The sequence below is a fragment of the Falco biarmicus genome, chromosome 7 (genome assembly GCF_023638135.1).
Source record: "Falco biarmicus isolate bFalBia1 chromosome 7, bFalBia1.pri, whole genome shotgun sequence".
NCBI classification, from domain to species: domain Eukaryota; kingdom Metazoa; phylum Chordata; class Aves; order Falconiformes; family Falconidae; genus Falco; species Falco biarmicus.
In genome coordinates, this window is record NC_079294.1 from 48,000,929 (window position 1) to 48,019,082 (window position 18,154).

Sequence of the window (18,154 nt, forward strand, 5' to 3'; positions counted from 1 at the left end):
ATAGGAAATTTGGAAAGCTTGAGTGTGACTTGAACTATAAGTGCACTGCATGAGCTTTCAGACCTGAAAGATGACTTTTCCCAGGCAGATGCTTGAGCAAGGCAGTGCATTTAGCAAACATCCAAGGGACTTACAAAATGATGTACTAAAAAAATAGTAACAACAATTTTAAATTGTTTTAAGTGCTCACCGATGAATAATCTGCAGCTATACAACATCTACTTTGCTAATGGCTTTATAATTTGTGTTAAGAACAAGCATTAGCATGGCTAAAGATTCCTGCTTTCTGCTAGATCAAAATGTCTCCTAAGTGACAAAAACAGAAAGCAGCATTGAAGAACTTACCCCTCAGACAAAACAGACGTCACTTTCCCTGTTCTAATACATAATGCACATGTATTTTAACATTTACAGTTAACATTCATAAGTATCAACGCTATTGCAGTTTGTTATTATTTAAAAGCAGCTGCATATAGTTTACAGGCACTAGACTGGTCAAGCACTTTGCCTTTATTTTTAAATTATTTTAAATTGTTTAAACTGGTTTAAATTGTTGTCATGGTTTAACCCCAGCCGGCAACCAAGCCCCACGCAGCCGCTTGCTCACTCCCCCCACAGCGGGATGGGGAGAGAACCAGAGGGTCAAAGTGAGAAAACTCCCGGGCTGAGACAAAGACACTTGAAGAGGCAAAGCAGAAGCCGCGCACAGCAGCAAAGCAAACCCAGGAGTTCCCCCACCGCTGCCCAGGGCAGGCAGGTGCTCAGCCATCCCCAGGGCAGCCGGGCTCCATCACGGTGACGGGGGCTTGGGCAGACAAACGCCATAATGCCGAATGTGTCCCCACCCCATCCTTCTTCTTCCCCTGTTTATATACTGAGCATGATGTTCTATGGTATGGAACATCCCTTTGCTTAGTTTGGGTCAGCTGTCCTGGCTGTGCCTCCTCCGAACACCCCGTGCCCCCCCATCCCTCTTGCTGCCAGGGCCTGAGAAACCAAACCCCCTAGACTTAGTACAGACATCACCAGCAACAACCAAACCCTCCGTGTGCTGTCAGCATTGCTCTCACACCACATCCACACCACAGCGCTGCTCCAGCTGCTCAGAGCAAAATTAACTCCATCCCAGCTGAAACCAGGACACCTGTTTAACACCTGCCTTTGGCAGATGTCCCTGGGGGTAAGCCCAGAACAGCATCTGAGAAAGGGGAACTTCTCCATCCTTTCTGTGCCACAAGATCAACAGGACACATGACTGGGAACTCCTGCAAGCACCAGCCACTGGCAGAAGACTGCACAGTGGGTGAACAGCCTGATTTTACCCACTGCAGCTCACTGGTAAGAAGCTGTTACTACTCCTCAGCTAAGAGGGATTCAGCTACTGTTTACAGGGGAAGGGGACAAATACTCCAACTTGTCCAGTGCTGAGGTGAAACCTGCCTCAGAGAGTGCAGGAGTTATGGAGGTTTGTTCTGCATCTTCTTTCCATGCCAACGTAAGGAAGCTTTCTCTGTGCCTAGAGCTTCCACTCCACAGCTCGTGCCCACTAACTACCCCACCAGCAGAACACCAAGTCTGTTTACTCCAGCGATCAACATTACATTCTACACACTGTTCATTGCCCAGGCCTTGCTAGTTTACCCACAGTCATGTAAATGTGCTTACGGATTTCTCTTTTTTCAGTAGCGCCTGTCAGGGCCCAGCTTGGCCTTTGGCTCCAGGGGGCTGTGCTGCTCCACACCTCCCAAACTGGGACACTTCCTCTGCTCCCACCTTGGTCTCAGCTGTTTCCTGCTGTGTTCACTCAGCCCTTTTCCTAAACCTTGCTGCCTCCTCTGGACACACCACTGCCCACAGAGAGATGCAGGTAGAGAGAGATGAGGTGCTTGGTGTGGCTCTGAGGCAGCAGCAGATGCAATGCCGACTCCCATGGGGCCTTCACAGTTGTAGGAAAAGGCTGATCAATCAGAGAGGGCTCATCCAGGAGAACCAACAGAGAATTTGGAAGTTTGCCTTAGAATAAAGAGACTTCAGGAGTTGATCTATTTAGCTTATCAAAGAAGATTAGGGAAAGACCTGATCACAGTCTAGAAATTGGCACATGAGCAAAACCTGTCCAGGAAACTCTCCCATGTAACAGGGTAGAGCAGAACCATCACCGGTACTGGACGGACAATCAGATCACTTGACAGGAACTGCCCCTCCCGCCCTCACAATCCATGTAAAAACACTGCCCATTTTTAATGCCCCTTAAGATTCAAAGCCTGAAGGCTGAAACCAAGAGCAGCTGTGGATGCCCTATCCCTGGAAATGTTCAAAGCCAGGTTGAATGGGACTCTGACCAACCTGGTCTGGTGGAAGGTGTCCCTGCCCATGGCAGGGGGGCTGGAACTAGATGATCTTTAAGGTCCCTTCCAACCCAAACCATTCTGTGATGCTATGAACATAGGTAACAGGAAAATTTGGGGGTGGGGGAGGCACAGAGGAAGTAGTTGCCGAAGCAGCAGAACCATGGATGTGATGGAGTCAAGAGCATGGACCACTGTCCTGCAGGCTGAACCTCGGCCACCTTTGTCCCCAAGCTCTACCCTTACAACAGCAAGGGGAAATATCTCTGTCAGGGTAGTGAACCAGGCTATTCTCTGCTGCTCATCCTCCTACAGCTCTCATCACCCACTACCACTGCACCAGTGATGTCAGCAGACTGGCCTCTGTCAGGGGTGATTTTAGATTGATCAGATGCATTTCTAAATGGATAAAGTGGAACAGAGGAATGGACTTCATTACAGAAGAGACTGGACCATGTGATCACAGTCACCACACTCTGCCCTCATCAGCAGTGCAAAATACATCTTTGTGGTAAGTGCTTCTCAGTGACACTGCAAAGTAATTCCACACGGCTTCCGGGCAGAATCAAAATGAACATGGCAATGTTGTTACACAGCTTACAAACAAGATCTTTCTCTGAAAGCTCTTCACACCTAAAACCTCTTCTGGGTTTCTCAAGTGAAAAGAACAGATTTAAAAACACATAAACCCATGCCATTACCATAATTTTCTCTCTGAGATTTCTGTAGGCTAACTAGTGCCCTGACCTACATCACTAATGAAAACAGAAACACACTTTGGGACTGGTTCTGGACAGGTAAACGGGTCTGTGCCCCGAGACTGTACCAATGAAACATTGGTGCACGCTCCACTTGGTGCCTATTCTTTACCTGAGCATTCACTAACAGCTACAGTCAGAGCAAGGGCACTGCCCTAACACGGATCTCTGCACTGACCCACAGTGAAGCCATTGTGTCCCTCTCCAAATACTGGCCTAGGACCTCCAGCTCTGTCCCAGTCTCAGCTCAGTCACTCAAACTAGCCTGTAAGATGGGGTCAGTATGTTTCTTCTCCTCTTCGATCCAACAAGGCTGGAAACCCTTCGGATCAGAAATTAATTTACTGATCTTGTTCAGCATTTAGGACATATCACCTTTACTACAAAAGAATGCAAGAATCAACGGTCTGTGAAGCTCAGCACCCTGGCTCCGATGCTGGCCTAAGCAGGTATTTTGGGAAAAAGAGACAAAACCAGGGAAAACATGGAGGACTCCACCCAAAGCACTGTCCTAGTTTGCACCCTTTTGGGTCAGGGACTTCTTCACACATGTATGTTTTGATATATGTGGTACTCCTGAGGTGATTTCTCTTCCATGAATGGAAATACAGCAATACAAACACTGCTAGGAAATTACTCCCAGCAAAATTCAGTTTTTATAAGACAGCCCTAATTATGAGCCATAAGAATTTTTAAACTTCTATGTTACTTTTGCATAACTTCTTGCAAAATCACAGAATAACATAAAGGTCTGGGTTGGAGTGGACCTTAAACCAGTTCCAAACCCGCTGCCAAGGGCAGGGCTCTGTGGGAGCGGGTGTAACCAGCAACAGAACAGACCGTGGAGATGAGGCATGGCTTTCAAAATGCCAGACAAGCTTAGCTTAGCTGTGCACAACACAACACATCCTCCTGAACTCTCGCTTATGTTTATGTTTCTAAGATGATGGGCACCTTTAAATGCTTGTAAGTGTTATTCATAACTACGTTTCCAGCAGAAGTCCGTTTCGGGCAGAGCCGGGTGCTGGCAGACCCCTGGTGAAGCACGGAAGGCAGCTCCTGCCATCTCGTGGACACAAGCCCTCCAGCGCCGCTCCGGCATCCCACACCAAACCAGCTGGAACATGCACTGCTTTTCCTCCCTCGGTACCTCCTCACTGGAAACGCTTCTCAGTCGGCTCTTTCCACCTGGACGCAGAAGAAAAACATTCCCTGACGTAAGGAAGCCCCCCACCAGCGCACACAGCATGTACGGCATCAGGGAGAAATGCGGATCTGCTTATGGATTTTGTGAGTCGGTGCTCAGCCCGGTGAGGCTCGGAAGGAAATACTTGGCATTTAGCGGCTGATCCCTACAGCTTAGTTATTTTTGTCTCTACACCTAAGATAGCGAGACTGTCTACGACAAAATCCAATTTTGAAAGGTTTTATGAAGTAGATAATCTCTAACCAATAAAATATTTTGAAGACTTCTTACATCTTACCTATGCAAGATGTTACAAAGCTGAAACTGTCACTTCCTATACAGCATACAGATGTATCTTTGTAAAACAAATTACGAAGTAGCTCCTTTTAGAGTTTAAAACAAGTATATTGATAATGTTTGAGTGAAGCTCAAGGTTTTAAACTTTTTCTTAAAGATGCTTAGCCAAATTAGCACGTTAGCAGCTTAATACTTTAGCTGAAGACATTTAGCTTATTAATAGGATCTCAACACACCAAACAAAACTGGACCAGGGTCCACACTGTATCCATACTTTTCTATCACGGTATATGAATAGGCCTTGGAAATTTTAATCAGCATACTTTAAAAAAGCAGTTTTAGGCTTTAAGTGTTTTTCTTTCATCTGTAAGAAGTTACAAACTGCCATGCTACTCAGTATCCCTGTGCCAAAGCCTGCTCCTAAGCCACTAAACCCTAGAGCTCCGAGTTTAGCACACGCTGAATCACGGCACATACATCTTCACAGTTAAGTAAACACTCCTTTATTCCCACTCCCTTCTCTTTTCTGTCTTCCCTGTCTGGTTGTCAGTGTCACCTGAGCTAAAATCCACGCGTCCTCCAGGAACTCCCCGCTGTCTGTAGCGGACACCTGTTGGCACCCCACCAGTTCTGCCCTTGGTCCTCGTTCACCTCTGCACAACGCCGGTCTTATTCAGAAACCCAAATTCAGCTACCATTTGCTGTCTCTCAGATCAGACAAGAGATGGGCTTCTAACCCAATACTACATCAAATGGATCAGTCTCAGGTCTTTTGCCTCCACACTTGAGTTTCTCCATCAACTGTAACTGACACAAGCCAATAAAACCAAGTCTCTGGCCAGGAGTATGGGAGGAACAAGGGATGGAACAGCAACACAGCTGTAGACACAGCACACCAGCACATCTTGTTGCCTTATGAAACCAGCCAAAAGCCTTTATACCTAGACCGTGGGGAAGCAGAAAGCGCTGTTCTGACCAACACTGCCTCATTGCTTTTCTCAATTTCATCCCATCCACCTACCGTCTTCCTGCATGGCTTACATGCCTCTAGAGCACTTTGTACAGTGCCTAGCACAAGCAGTCCCAACCCATGACTGTATGTTATAAACATTTACAAAAATAAAACAAGTGTGCTGTAGCATTTCTGAGGAGGCATTCTCTCCTAACCCTGGTTTGCTGAGTGGATGTCCTGAAACAAGAGTATTTGCAGGTTTTATAGCGTTTCAGTTTATCTGTCATGTAATTAAAGCTATCCTGAGCACTCCTCTAGAGGTCACGTTTGTTCCTCTACAGTATTCCTGTGATGATTCACCACAGAAAACTAGTGAAGTGATACACACCCAGCAAGTAACACCAAGAAGTACAACAAAATTCCAAGGCCAAGGCAGAAACATGTTTCTTATTTCAGTGTGACCCTGCCATCAAATCAGTCTTCTGAGATTCATGAAATGGCATTCCTGCTGGAGCAAGCCAAGGCCAGTAACGTGGCTATAAATGCTCCAGCTGAGACAGGCTCCCTGTTGGGCACACACAGGGAGAAATTCACTTTGTCTAACTTCAGCAGTCTACAGCACAGGCTTTTGCACCCACACTGATCATCTCTACACACCCAGTGGAAAGAAACAAGCATTCAGACATCTGCTTTCACATGGCTTCATAGGCTACTTTGATTGCCTCTCCTTCCACTCCATAAAAGAAACCCTGGGAAATAGGCTCAGTGGGTGTCTCACTTCTACCTGCAGGGACAGCCACAGCCTTAGAAAACTCACGCCTTTAGGAGCCCAAAGATACAGATTAACAAAGAAGGGAAAAGGTAAAAGGAAGAGGGTGAACAAAAAAGGGAAAAGGTAAAAGGAAGAGGGAGGAACTCCTTTTACTGTGAGCTGTGCAGCTTGGGAAAGGGAACAAAGGTTTGTAAAAGGATGTGTTGATGGGAAAGGTGTTAAAGGGTGAAACACTGAAGCAAACCAAACAAATTATTGTGTCGTTCACTGAAGGAACATGCTATGGACATCCTACCAAACACAGAAATATAATCCTGATACCACAGTGAAAAATGCTGTATTAGAAGTTAGATCCTACTGGTGGGCAAAATAAGGAAGTATAGGGCACTCCATGCACCACAAGTTCCCCCTGACCTCTAAAAAATAAAAGCAGGAATTAGGAAGGGAAAAGGGTAGAGAACATTGCTGAAAGGTACTGACAAGAGGGGCAAGGTCTGTACAGAGAATTTAGATACAGCTGTCAGACCTTTGCTGTGCATCATGGAGGGACCATCCAGGGACAAAGAGCTCCTCTTCCATCTTCCCTTCTGCATGCCCCACTCCCACATACCCCATCAATTTCTTCCTGCTCTTTCAGCTTTTCTCTTTACTCTGAGATCAGCCGCACTCTGCAGCACTAACAGAACGCAGCAGAGAGTACAATGAGCTCTGGTCAGTCTGGGATTTCTTGTGATAGAGAAGCGCTAACCACAGGAGCTAAGTGTGTCTCAAATCAGGGAAATGAGACAGTCTCAAGCACCAGCTGTCATGGCTGATATCTGCAGGCCCAGAGCATTCAGCTCTGTTGCTCTGCTTCCTGCCAATATCATCAGAAAACTGCAATTCTTTTTATCCTCTCTTTATTCCTTTGTAAGTGTGTGTTTCATCACAGTCCTCAAAGGTAATTATCACTGGAAACAGAATTAAACAGAACCAATGCCATCTTCCCTGCTAAGAGTTAACTTAATAGATGAAATGGCTTCTACAAATATCCTTGCTTAGAGAAATACGGAGTAATTTGGTATATCTGAAAGCTGACTGCATTTCTGTTCCAACCTGTTTGCAATGTACTCTGTCTGGTCCAGTCCTTTCTCTTTCCTGTATCTCAGTTGCATTCTAGGTCTTCTCCACTTTCTCAGGTGCTCGCTCTAGTGACAAAGGACAACATCTCAAAAGCCTGAGTCTGTGAGCTCATGCATAACCTGTGGATGTAGGAGACAAAGTACTCATCGTGCCATTTCACCACTCCTCAGTGTCTGCACTTTGCCTCTTTAATTTCTGCTCAGCCCACTGCCTTTGTACCAGTCCTTCTGGCACTTTGTCTTTGCATTTACCTTAAATTAGAAGTTCTTCGATCTCCTATATTCAACCAGGGCTCTGATCATGCTTCTGCCTTTGATTCAACATGCTTTTGGCTCCTGCACCTTCTTCCTGCTCAGCCCTCAGGACCTAATTTTGCCCTTAGCTATCTTTGGCTTCTGATTTCAAACCTCTCCTCCTCAGCTCCTAATCTTTGATCCCAACTACCCACGGTTTGGCTGGGATTCCCTGTCAGGCCTCACACTTCCTCCCCAGGGTTGCAGGGTATCTCACTGGCTTTACAGAACCATAAGCCAACCGCAGCCTGTCCTCCATGATGTCTTCCAGGAAAGCATGGCTCTGTTCTGTTTCTAGTTTTCTTTTGAGCTTCCCCAAAAGGATAACAAATACACTGCCAAATGACAAGGAAACAACAGAAGAACTTTAAAAAAAAATTAACATGGGCTATTAAAGAGAGTCTCATTAAAGAGCAGATTGCTCAGTGAAATAACAATGGAAAGGATATGAATGGTTACTAAGGGAGATGGACCTGGCACTGCAGTAGGTGATATTGATATGCCAAGCAGAGGAATAAACAGGAACAAAAATAAAAGCCCTAGAGAAAAGCACAAGGCACATGGCTCTCAGCAACACTGCTACATCAGCAGGAGAAAAGTTCACAGAAATCCAATTAGCAAGGCCAGAAGCAGGAAGAGCAGGCCAGAATGTCAATCAGCACATGAAACAGCCAGGGTGAAGATGGAATGTAATAAACACGTCCAGCCACAATGGGAAACACAGGCAAGCAGAAAGAAAGTGTGCATGGAAAGGACAGAAATGGTCGGCTACTCCTAAAGAGGAAAAAATGCTCTGAAACGCTTAAAACAAGGAATCCAGCAACAGGGGCATAGGGGTGAGCGAGTGGTACAGGGTATATATCACACCAAGTTGCAGTCTAACCCATTACAATTGCACAGACTTAAACTAAGTGTCTTGGGATGACTTTAGCAGCAAACTAATTCTTGTGTAGTCCAAAAGCGTTCCTGAAAGCTCCTGACAATCTCCCCTCGTCTGAACGAACTTGACCTGTTCCACATCTTTTATCAAACCTGGCCTCCTTTCAGGCTCCCCATGGTAGACAACGCTCTCCCATGGGCTTCTTTCACATGCACCAGACCTAGATTTATTTCATGTATTACTTAGCTAACTAATTGTGTTGCTTCCACACATTTTTCCTCCAGAAGCCAAGTCTAGTAGTCAAAGACAGGAATGCAAAATGGCACCCACACCTCCAATGCCAGATCATTTCTAACAAGAGTGGTACAATCGTCAAAACAACCAATCTCTTCACAAGACTAAGAGACTTTTGCTAACAGCACAGTGAGAGAGATTCCCAGTGCACACTAATTAAATATTACCTTCTCAGCTCATGTTGACATTCTTTCCAGCAGCTCCAGAACTGGACCAGTAGCTTTAAACCTGGTTGTTGATTTTGAAAAAAGAGCAAAGCATCACTTCCATCAGCTAGTCCAACAGCTCCATCCATCTTTACTGAAGGGCTTAGAACAGAAGCACATTTCTGAAAGTCTTATGTTATTTTTTTAAAATGTAAATCCAAATTGTCTGATGGTATGTTCAAAAGATGAGAAACATTGCCAGCATTCCACCCAGAAAGCCTTCTGAGAAGGCAATATAAAACCAGACTCAGTTCTTTCTTTTCTTTTTATCATTTCATTATGCAGAATATTCTGAAGAACAACAGGTTAGCACACTGGTTAACACTGTCCATGTCATTAAAACTTTCATTCCATTATTTGCCTGAATATCTCTTCAGTCATGAACAAAGCTTGAATAAAGGGCAAATCTTTCACAGCAAAACAAATCAGTTTCACTAACACATTTGTACTCCAACCAAAATTACTAAATAAGCATGAACACTATGAATGCAAATGAATTCACTGTTAATAAAATGAGAGCAAAACTCATGCACCAAATAACAGATTACATATATCCACTGCTAAACAACGCTGCCTGCAAAGTCCTCTTATGGTGTCTACCTATTGATATACAGCTGTCAAAATTTCACATCAAGTTTCACTTATCGTAAGGCGACACACTGCTCTTAAAGGACTGCAACTGCTCTATTAAAATGGTGTTCATACAGTAATTTCACTTGCTATTTTATATGTAACAGAAGAAAGGCTAAAACAGACATATGGTAACATGCTGCAGCAAGACAACACACTGGTAACAAACAGAACAAGGCTGGCTTCCAGTGTGGTCTCTACTTGTCAAAATATTTTGTTTCATAAAAGCCTGACAGGTATTCCAGTTGCAGAGGGGAGGCCTGAGGAACCAACATGAAAAGCATTGGCAGAGGGTATCCAGAGCCTAATGGGAAACTTAATGGTGTCGAACCCTCATGGTGCCATCGATCCTGATGCAAAGCCACTACCTGTTACAGCACTTGCCTATCCCAGATCTGACTTTGGAGAACAACTTTCAGGTCTTATTTCAAAGAAAATCTGTCAATTAGGATGACATTTTCTGAAGAAACGTATGGGCCAAAGGAAGCTCTTTCAAAAGATTCTCTTCACAGTGGCCCCTCTTCTTCTCCATTTTAGTTTTAGAGTTAGGTACAATTTGACATGGCCATATACACTGTGTGTAACTGAAATCAATGAGTAACTACATTTAGGAGGAACACGGATAGACTGTCATACAGTCTTGGCTTAGTATTTGTTACGGAGGCTGTGACATTATCAATGTGAGATCACATTTCTGGATTCCTTTACTTAGAAGCTGTTTTCAGGAGTCACCAGAGCATGGAGTGGAACCGCTATACGTGTAAATCTCATTGATGATCCATAAAGTCCTTCAGAAGAATGAACCATCGGGAAAATACAACAATAAGAAAGAAACGGTAAGAAATAAGGGGTTGATGGAAACTCTCAATTTTAATGACAGAATATGCTGGATATGAACATGTTTTGAGGAAGCAAATTTTTCACAGCAATCTGATGTGCCATTTTTAATAAAAGACTTAGCACCTGCTTATAAATCCAGTGCTTTTCCAAACAATATCCAGATCTCTTGAACATAAACAAGTATTATATTCCTGGCTATGGAAAATCTCAAAGGTACACTGGAAATGAGAGCCCAACAAACCTCATTTATGCACAAACTATTTCTGATTTGTGAAAATCACCTAGCTTATCTCGATAAGTAATATTACCTCTGCAAACAAAATCCCTCGGTCATATATCAGAATGAATAAGAGAGCAGTGAAAAAATCAGTTCAAAAGTTTTATTCTGATTCCTACAGGCTTCTGAAAAACTCTTTAAAAGAATCAATTAAGGAAACACAGTTATCAAAGGTGGTAATCACTGTCTTGTATTAAAAGGTAGGTACAGATTAGATACAAAACACATTAAACAATTTTCATGATATCAGATGCCTGAGGAGTAACACTTCATTTATTCATTAATTTCACTTAATATTTTTTTTTATATCCCTAAATGACAGCTTCCTATTCTATTCCCTCTTCCCTCCCTCTGAGCTGCTGGCTGAGAACGTAAGTAATACTATACCATTCAGAGAAGGCAAAAGAATAAAATAAAAGTAAAAAAAAAAAAAGATCTGATGGCAGCAACCCGATGTCACCTAAAGACGACAGTAGTGGTGTTTTGTCAGTGACAAGTAGTGCTTTCATTCAGAAGCATTTGTAGAAAAGTCAGTATTTGTTTACTGCTCAAGCCAACATACAGACTCACAAAAGACCTTTTGCTTTTTTTGCTTATAAACCACCTGCTGCCGTGAACAGCTATTCAGTTATCATTTGTTTCTACAGCACCTTCATCCTGGTGGAATATTAGCAGAACTTTACAGAAAAATCAAGACATGCATTTGAAACCTGGATAACTCCAAACTGTGCTAGATTGAACTTAAAAGAAAAAAGAAAATAAACTTAATAATTGACATTTTGCAAGCAGCTGTACTTAGAAGACAAACTGGACTGTTCCAATACCAAAATCTGGAACAGCTTCTTAAATCTGGTTCCCATTTCCAGTAATGACAAGCAAGGCCTTGCAGAAGCCCCATTTTAGCCAAGCTGAACATGACCCTGTCCAAGGAACGCCACTGGAAACTAGAGCATTACGAGCTGTGTGAAGCAGCACTGCTTGAGGAAGCTGCTCTTTTTCTTTCTGATTTTCTTTCAAAGGAACAATAGAGTGAGGCATACCCACACAAATAAGTTTACTGTGCTGAAGAGCATTTAAGAGATCGCAAACTTGTATGACAGTCTGCTCAACAATGTAGAGCCTACTCATATATACGATTTAATTCAGTTTTGGAAGGCTCTTCAGAATTTGCCCAAAGGTATTCTTCAAGTCTGACAGGTGGACAGCAATGACATGCTGATGAAGAAATGGTAGAGAAAATGCTCTGTCAAACAGCTATAACCACTGCTTTGAGACTGGTACACGAAGACGATGCACTGGGACAGTGCTCGCACTGAAGGATGGGGAGAAAAAAAAAAAAAAAGGAAAAAAAAAGACGACGACAACAACAAGGTATTTACCAAAAGGCCCCTCCTGTCCAACAGCACAAGTTCCACCAGTTGTCAGGGTGGTCACGTTTAGATTAATTTTAAATTTAGATCAGTGGTACATTCAGATCAATGGCAAGTAAAGGAGCCCACAGGTGAGTGCACTTCAATTAATCAACATCATTTAAGTGAAACTTCAAATCTGATCTAATTTAGTCAATTTATAGCAAGACCTTTATCTAGGGAGTTTGACCAATATTCAAACTGACTGACTTAGCACATGACAGAGAGAGGATTACAGGTATAGCTAGGGGCTTAAGAATGAGAATGTTCTTAAAAACATTGTTAACCATGATCTTTAAATGCAAAACAAAATATAAATGCTAAAACAATGTCCTCAGAGAGCTATCTCCAGTTGCAGGCTTTGGACTGGATCCAACTCAAGACACTTTACTTGTGTCCCACTTTCAACAGATGAGACTTGCATCTGAAAACTAAAACCTTTAACGCTTCTCTTTCAAGGACAGCAACAAGTAAAAATCACTCGATGCTTTTGCAAGTCTTGGACAGCAATACTGTTTGTCTGAAATACACCCTGCAGCATAGCTTCACACTGCTCTGTTTTGATGCCAGTAAAGTCTGACTGAGCAAGGCCTCAGCCTGTGAGTCACAAGTGAAAAGTTGCGTAAATGTTGTTTTGAGTACTCCACAGATTTCCACCCTTCCTTCGAATGTTACAAGTGGTTAAACTTATGCTTAACTATCCTGACTAGTCCCATCAATTTACTAATTCTGGCTGGTGTTGAGAAGAGCAGCTGGTAAATTAGTTTTGTGGAAAGCCAGCTCAGAACACAAAGGGCTTTTTACCTGGGAGAAAAGTAGCTCTTTATCTTTGGAAAATGGAGTACAAAATTCTGCAGAGATTTCTCCCAGCAGAGAGCACGTGCAGACATGAGCGAGTCTGATCGGTTCAAAGGCATTCAGGAACCGCAACAGCAAGTGGTGGGAAATGCAGAACTCCCACCACTATGCTTTTTTCAGACAGAATACCCATGTTTTCAAGTGTTGCTCCTGGAGATCTTGAGCATTTGAAATGCTTCAGGCAAACCCTCAGGCTGGAGGGAATCCTCAGTCACAGTTAGCAGGCTGGGAAGAAATGTCACCATCTGCCTCCACTGATCAATGCAGACTGCTGAGCTTACAGCAGTGACATCCTTCCTGAGCTTGGCACTGGCGGTGCTTAGCCACTGCAGGGCTTTATGCTCTTTCACCACAAAATGGGAAGGCCAGCCACGTATCTTCCAAGACAGCAGGTGGCAAGGCACAAGCTTTTTCTACAGGAAGATGGAATCCAGTTATCCCCATCAAAATTTCTTCTGGTAACCGCAGCAAGCTATCACTTCTCTAACATAAACAAAAACATATATGTCTCCAAAACTTCCATTAAGGTCATCAAAAAGATGTAAGAAACCTCCCCATCCCCACTTTGAGAAGACCAAACTGCTGCAGCCAAGACCAGAGTGGTGCAGGAGCAGAAGAATGAGCAGCCAGCCTGAATGGAGACTTAGCCCTGTTACCCAGACCACGCTGCCCCTGCAGCTCAATGTCTCTGTGGACTCCAGCAGCTCTCAGGAGTATCTGGGGCTTTTAATAATCAGGCCCTCAGAAAACTGAATATTCTCTGTGAGTCTGCCCATGAAAATGTTGCTTTAGGACATCTGCTGAACTCTGTCAGAAGCAGATTGGAGACAGCACAAAGTTCTCACAGGGTAACCACAAGACTATTTTTGTCTTGAGGACTCTGTTAACTCACTGAATACCTTCCAACTCTCTGGAAACTGAAGCAAGCTTAGGTAAAGATTCCACAGCTAACAGCTGTAATGAAACAGATTAATTCATTCAAGACGATCCTACAAAGAAAACAGGAAAGTAAAATATAGGCTAGAAATCTGATATGCAGTGAATTCTATCAGTAATTTGCAGTGGGAACAGGTTTAATTAAGCTTAATGAAGGTTATTCTGTATTTTTATATTTTAAAGCCAGTAATAAAACATTCTGTATATACCTATATGTAGACATATATGTAACATACAAGGATTTTCTTCTGCCCCCCCTCCCGCAAAGGAAGCAGTAGGGTATGTTTTTTCAGCCATACAATTCATTTAAGATTTCAAAAATCTGAATGAAGGAAAAAATGAATGATAAAAATGTATGGAAAATTAAGACAACAATTATTTTTCTCTCAGAAATTGGGAGTACGCCTTTCATCAAGAAATGGGTAAAGCGCAGTACGGGTATTGCCAGTACGTAACACAACAGTTAGCTAGGCAGATGTGTAGATATGACCAACATAATTACTAAGCTACCAGAAAAATAGCTCCAGAAAGGAAAGGAGCTATAAAAGACTAAGCTTCTTCACAGAGCTTCACAATAACTACAGGAATACAGAATAGAAATCCTGAGGGCAAGAAGACATTTCTTTAATTATCAACAGTAATCTATCTTGGCTAAACACGATGCAACAAAAGAGACTCAATTTCAAACAAGCTCCCTCCCTTTGCTCCGTTTCTCCCATTGGAACTTTGTTTTGGGAACACAGAACATTTCGCATTCTCTCACAGGTATTGCAGCCAATAAAGGACTAACAGAATCTGTTTGTCCCCTTGGTCTTTCATTCATCAGGCATCTCTCCAGGACAAAAACATTATACAGAACAGTGACTGCCAGATTGCAATAAGGTAAAATCACTCAGAAGACTCCAGACATTTATTCTTACGCCTCTATACCTACTATATGTATACATAATTTGCAGGATTGCCTCATTGACAGTAGCTGTTAAAAAGACACCACCATCATCACCACCCAAAGTAAAAAGAGAAAACCTTAAGTATTTCCATTAAGAAAATGTGAAAAAGCATGCACCTCTCAGCCAAACAGCATGCAAGTTTTCTTCTTTTTCAGTTTAAACTCATGCTACAGATCTGGCTTTGAGGTTACTGGACTTTACATATAATCTACAAACCAGACTTTCTGGCTCGTGTTTTTGCAGCTACTACCAAAATGTCCTACGCCAGACCAGTCAGGAGAATGACACTTTACGTGTTTACAGACACATTTGGCGTTTCCTTCCATACAGGTTATCTACGATTGTGGTGGTTGGCGAATCAGCTCTAAGGGGACAACAGCAACCAAGTAACAGAAGCAGGTCTATTGGCTGATACTCTGCTTGAGGCACTGCTTAGAGTAATACCGACTCAAGTTCATCAGCATGGATTGCATCTCCACAGAAACTAAACAGAGGCAGAAAGTCTGAAAAAAATACCTTGGCAACCCCCTTTGTAATGCAGTCATAATCTGTCCTGTGATTAATCCTTTCTTTCCAGAGACTTTTATTGGCATCAGCAGCCTGCCCAAAGAGAACCAATTGTCAGGATGCCAATATTCAGGTCCTTTCTTGTAATTGTTAAGATTAAACTAGATGCATTCTAATCAGTGAAATACATAGGTCTTCTTTTAAGCCCACAGTGCAAAGACCTGATAAGGCTATCAAGCACCCATCACTTGGAGGTGTGGCCTTGAACTAAAGAACTTGCACTTTTTGCCTCCAGCTGGATCTGCTGTCCCACAGAATAAGCTCTCCTGTGTACACAGCTGCTGTTCCAACTACATGCAGTACCTGATACCACACTACCCAATGAACAATCAAATTAATTATATCCACCTTAACAGCTTACCGTACTTAGTCTAGATTATTCTTTCTTCTCTATATAATTAACATGTTTTCTCCTTTATGAACAAAGGATCAGCAAACAAGCTTAAAAATTATTCAAGAAATACTACTGAGGAAGCACCACTAGTATCTGGTAGTAGGTACAAAGGGGGATTTGCTTTGCCCTGTTAACAAAATTTATAATAAGCACGGGCACCCACAACTATGTAAATGACAACCCCAAATCTTAAACCTATCTTTTACTAGAAAGAACTAACTACCACTCACTCAACCTCCTTCAGGTCCTACTTTTTTTTTTTTTTTTTTTTTTTTTTCCTGAAAGGAAGAAAAAGTCTGATGGCTTCTGCAAGTAACGAGCAAAACAAATTTTCTTCGCTTTTGATTACTTAGGCAAAAGCTGATCTGGCAAGTATTTAAGAAACTATGGTAGCAATAAGTTAACATTAGAGAACCCATAAATTGTGGGTTGAATTTAGCTTTTTTTGCCTTTTAAGAGGAGCTGAACCATTACAGTGCAACACACACCACTAGAAACTGGCAATACTACAGCGTATTAAACTGTTCTAGTACTTTTGGCTTACCACTGCTGTGCTAAGCCAGGCTGAGCCCACACCAGCTGAATGGACAGTGAATTCTATACAAACCACAATCAGGCATGTAACAACTAACGTAAAATTAAATACAGCCTTTTCTTGCCATTTCCATTTAAACTTTTTCATGCTCTATTTTAATTTTCCCCACTGCCTTCTCCAAGTGTCCTCCTTGCCAAGAGGGCTACCAGCCCCGTGACTCCCCTGCGGCAGAAGGAACAGCACACAGAGCCAAGGCGAGTGGCAGGCATCAGAAGAGCTAGTCCAGCTTGCAGAGATCCCTTCTGTGACCAACACCTTCTGAAACGCTCGCTCTTGGCCTCCAAGTGTCCATGCACCTCTGCCTAACAGTAGTAACACAGTTTACTCACAAGTTTTAATCTCTGTAGCAGATACTCTTCTTTAACTGGGGAAGAAGCTCAGAAACACATGTAACCATCACGAAGAGGCTTCAAGGCCATGTAACCTATTCTATTCATGTAACCTAAAACATGCTTCTCACTGAACTATTTTTATAACTCATGACCACACTCCCCACAGACACACCTGCCTTTGATTCTTAACACTGACAACTGTGTACCTGGGGTTTTCTCCTCTGCATATGAATTCTTAGGCATTCTAGGGGCAGTAAGCACAGGATAATTGTTTGCTGTATTATCTGAGCCAGTAATTAGCATATGCATTTCCTGGAAGAAGCCAAAAGACTTCAATTACCAAACAAAAAGTTAAGAGTTGAAAAATACCAAATAGAACCCCAAAATATCCCGGCATAACTTTTTCTTTTTTTAATGCAGCTATTCTTCATTAACAGTCATTTGGTCAATTACTGTAAACACTGAAGTCATCTCTTACCCCAAACCGAATTTCTAAGCCTGCCTACTTGGCCTGATCCGAGTCTTGGGCACACCTGATCCACAACTATTCACTGTGCCTCCTCTTTAGGTGGGAGCCTGGCTGCCAGGTGAAGCTGTTGATTTCTGCTATACATATCATGCAAGTAACTGGCCTCCTTTCCCACTTGAAATACAAAACTCTACCACTTAACCTTTCAGCCAAGACAGAGGCAACAGCTCGCCTAAATTTTCAGAGCTCCATTTACAACCCCCATTTAAGGTAATGGTTATAGACTGCGTTTATTGTTGTCTTTTAAAAAAAAACTACACGTAGTTACAGCCTGGAGTCACTTTGCAGGCAAAGTCCTAGAAGCCTTGACACTGCAAAGACGTGGAGGTGAATGCTGCACGCAGACTTTCGGCGTCGTTCCTTTACCCGAGAGCAAGGAGCACACATGCCTGTCCGCGCTCGACTCTGTCCGACCCTGCCCCGCTTCCCTCAGGCCTGTACACTCAGCCACGGGCCTGCGCCGCCCGCCACGCCCTCCCAGCCTCCTCGCCCTCAGGTGCCCCGCTCCTTCAGCGTTCACACGTTGCTGCTAGCAGCCAGGCTGACCAGATGCCGCCTCAGGGGTTCAGGGACATTCACCAGAGCCCCCGGCTCCAAGCTCACGCCCCTCAACGCGGGGAAAGCTGCACCAAGCAGCCGTTAGGCTCCCGCCACCTCCACAGAGGCGCTTCCGCTCGCCCTCCCAGCCGCCCACGGCCGCGGGGCGGGACGGGCCGCACCACCGCTGCC

General features: G+C 43.4%; 1 protein-coding gene across 1 annotated transcript in view; it reads right to left on the reverse strand.

Moving 5' to 3' along the window:
- The window catches only part of FANCM (FA complementation group M), a 545,047-nt gene that overhangs the window by 421,985 nt on the left and 104,908 nt on the right, over positions 1-18,154 (reverse strand). The gene's annotated exons all lie outside the window — the stretch shown is intronic.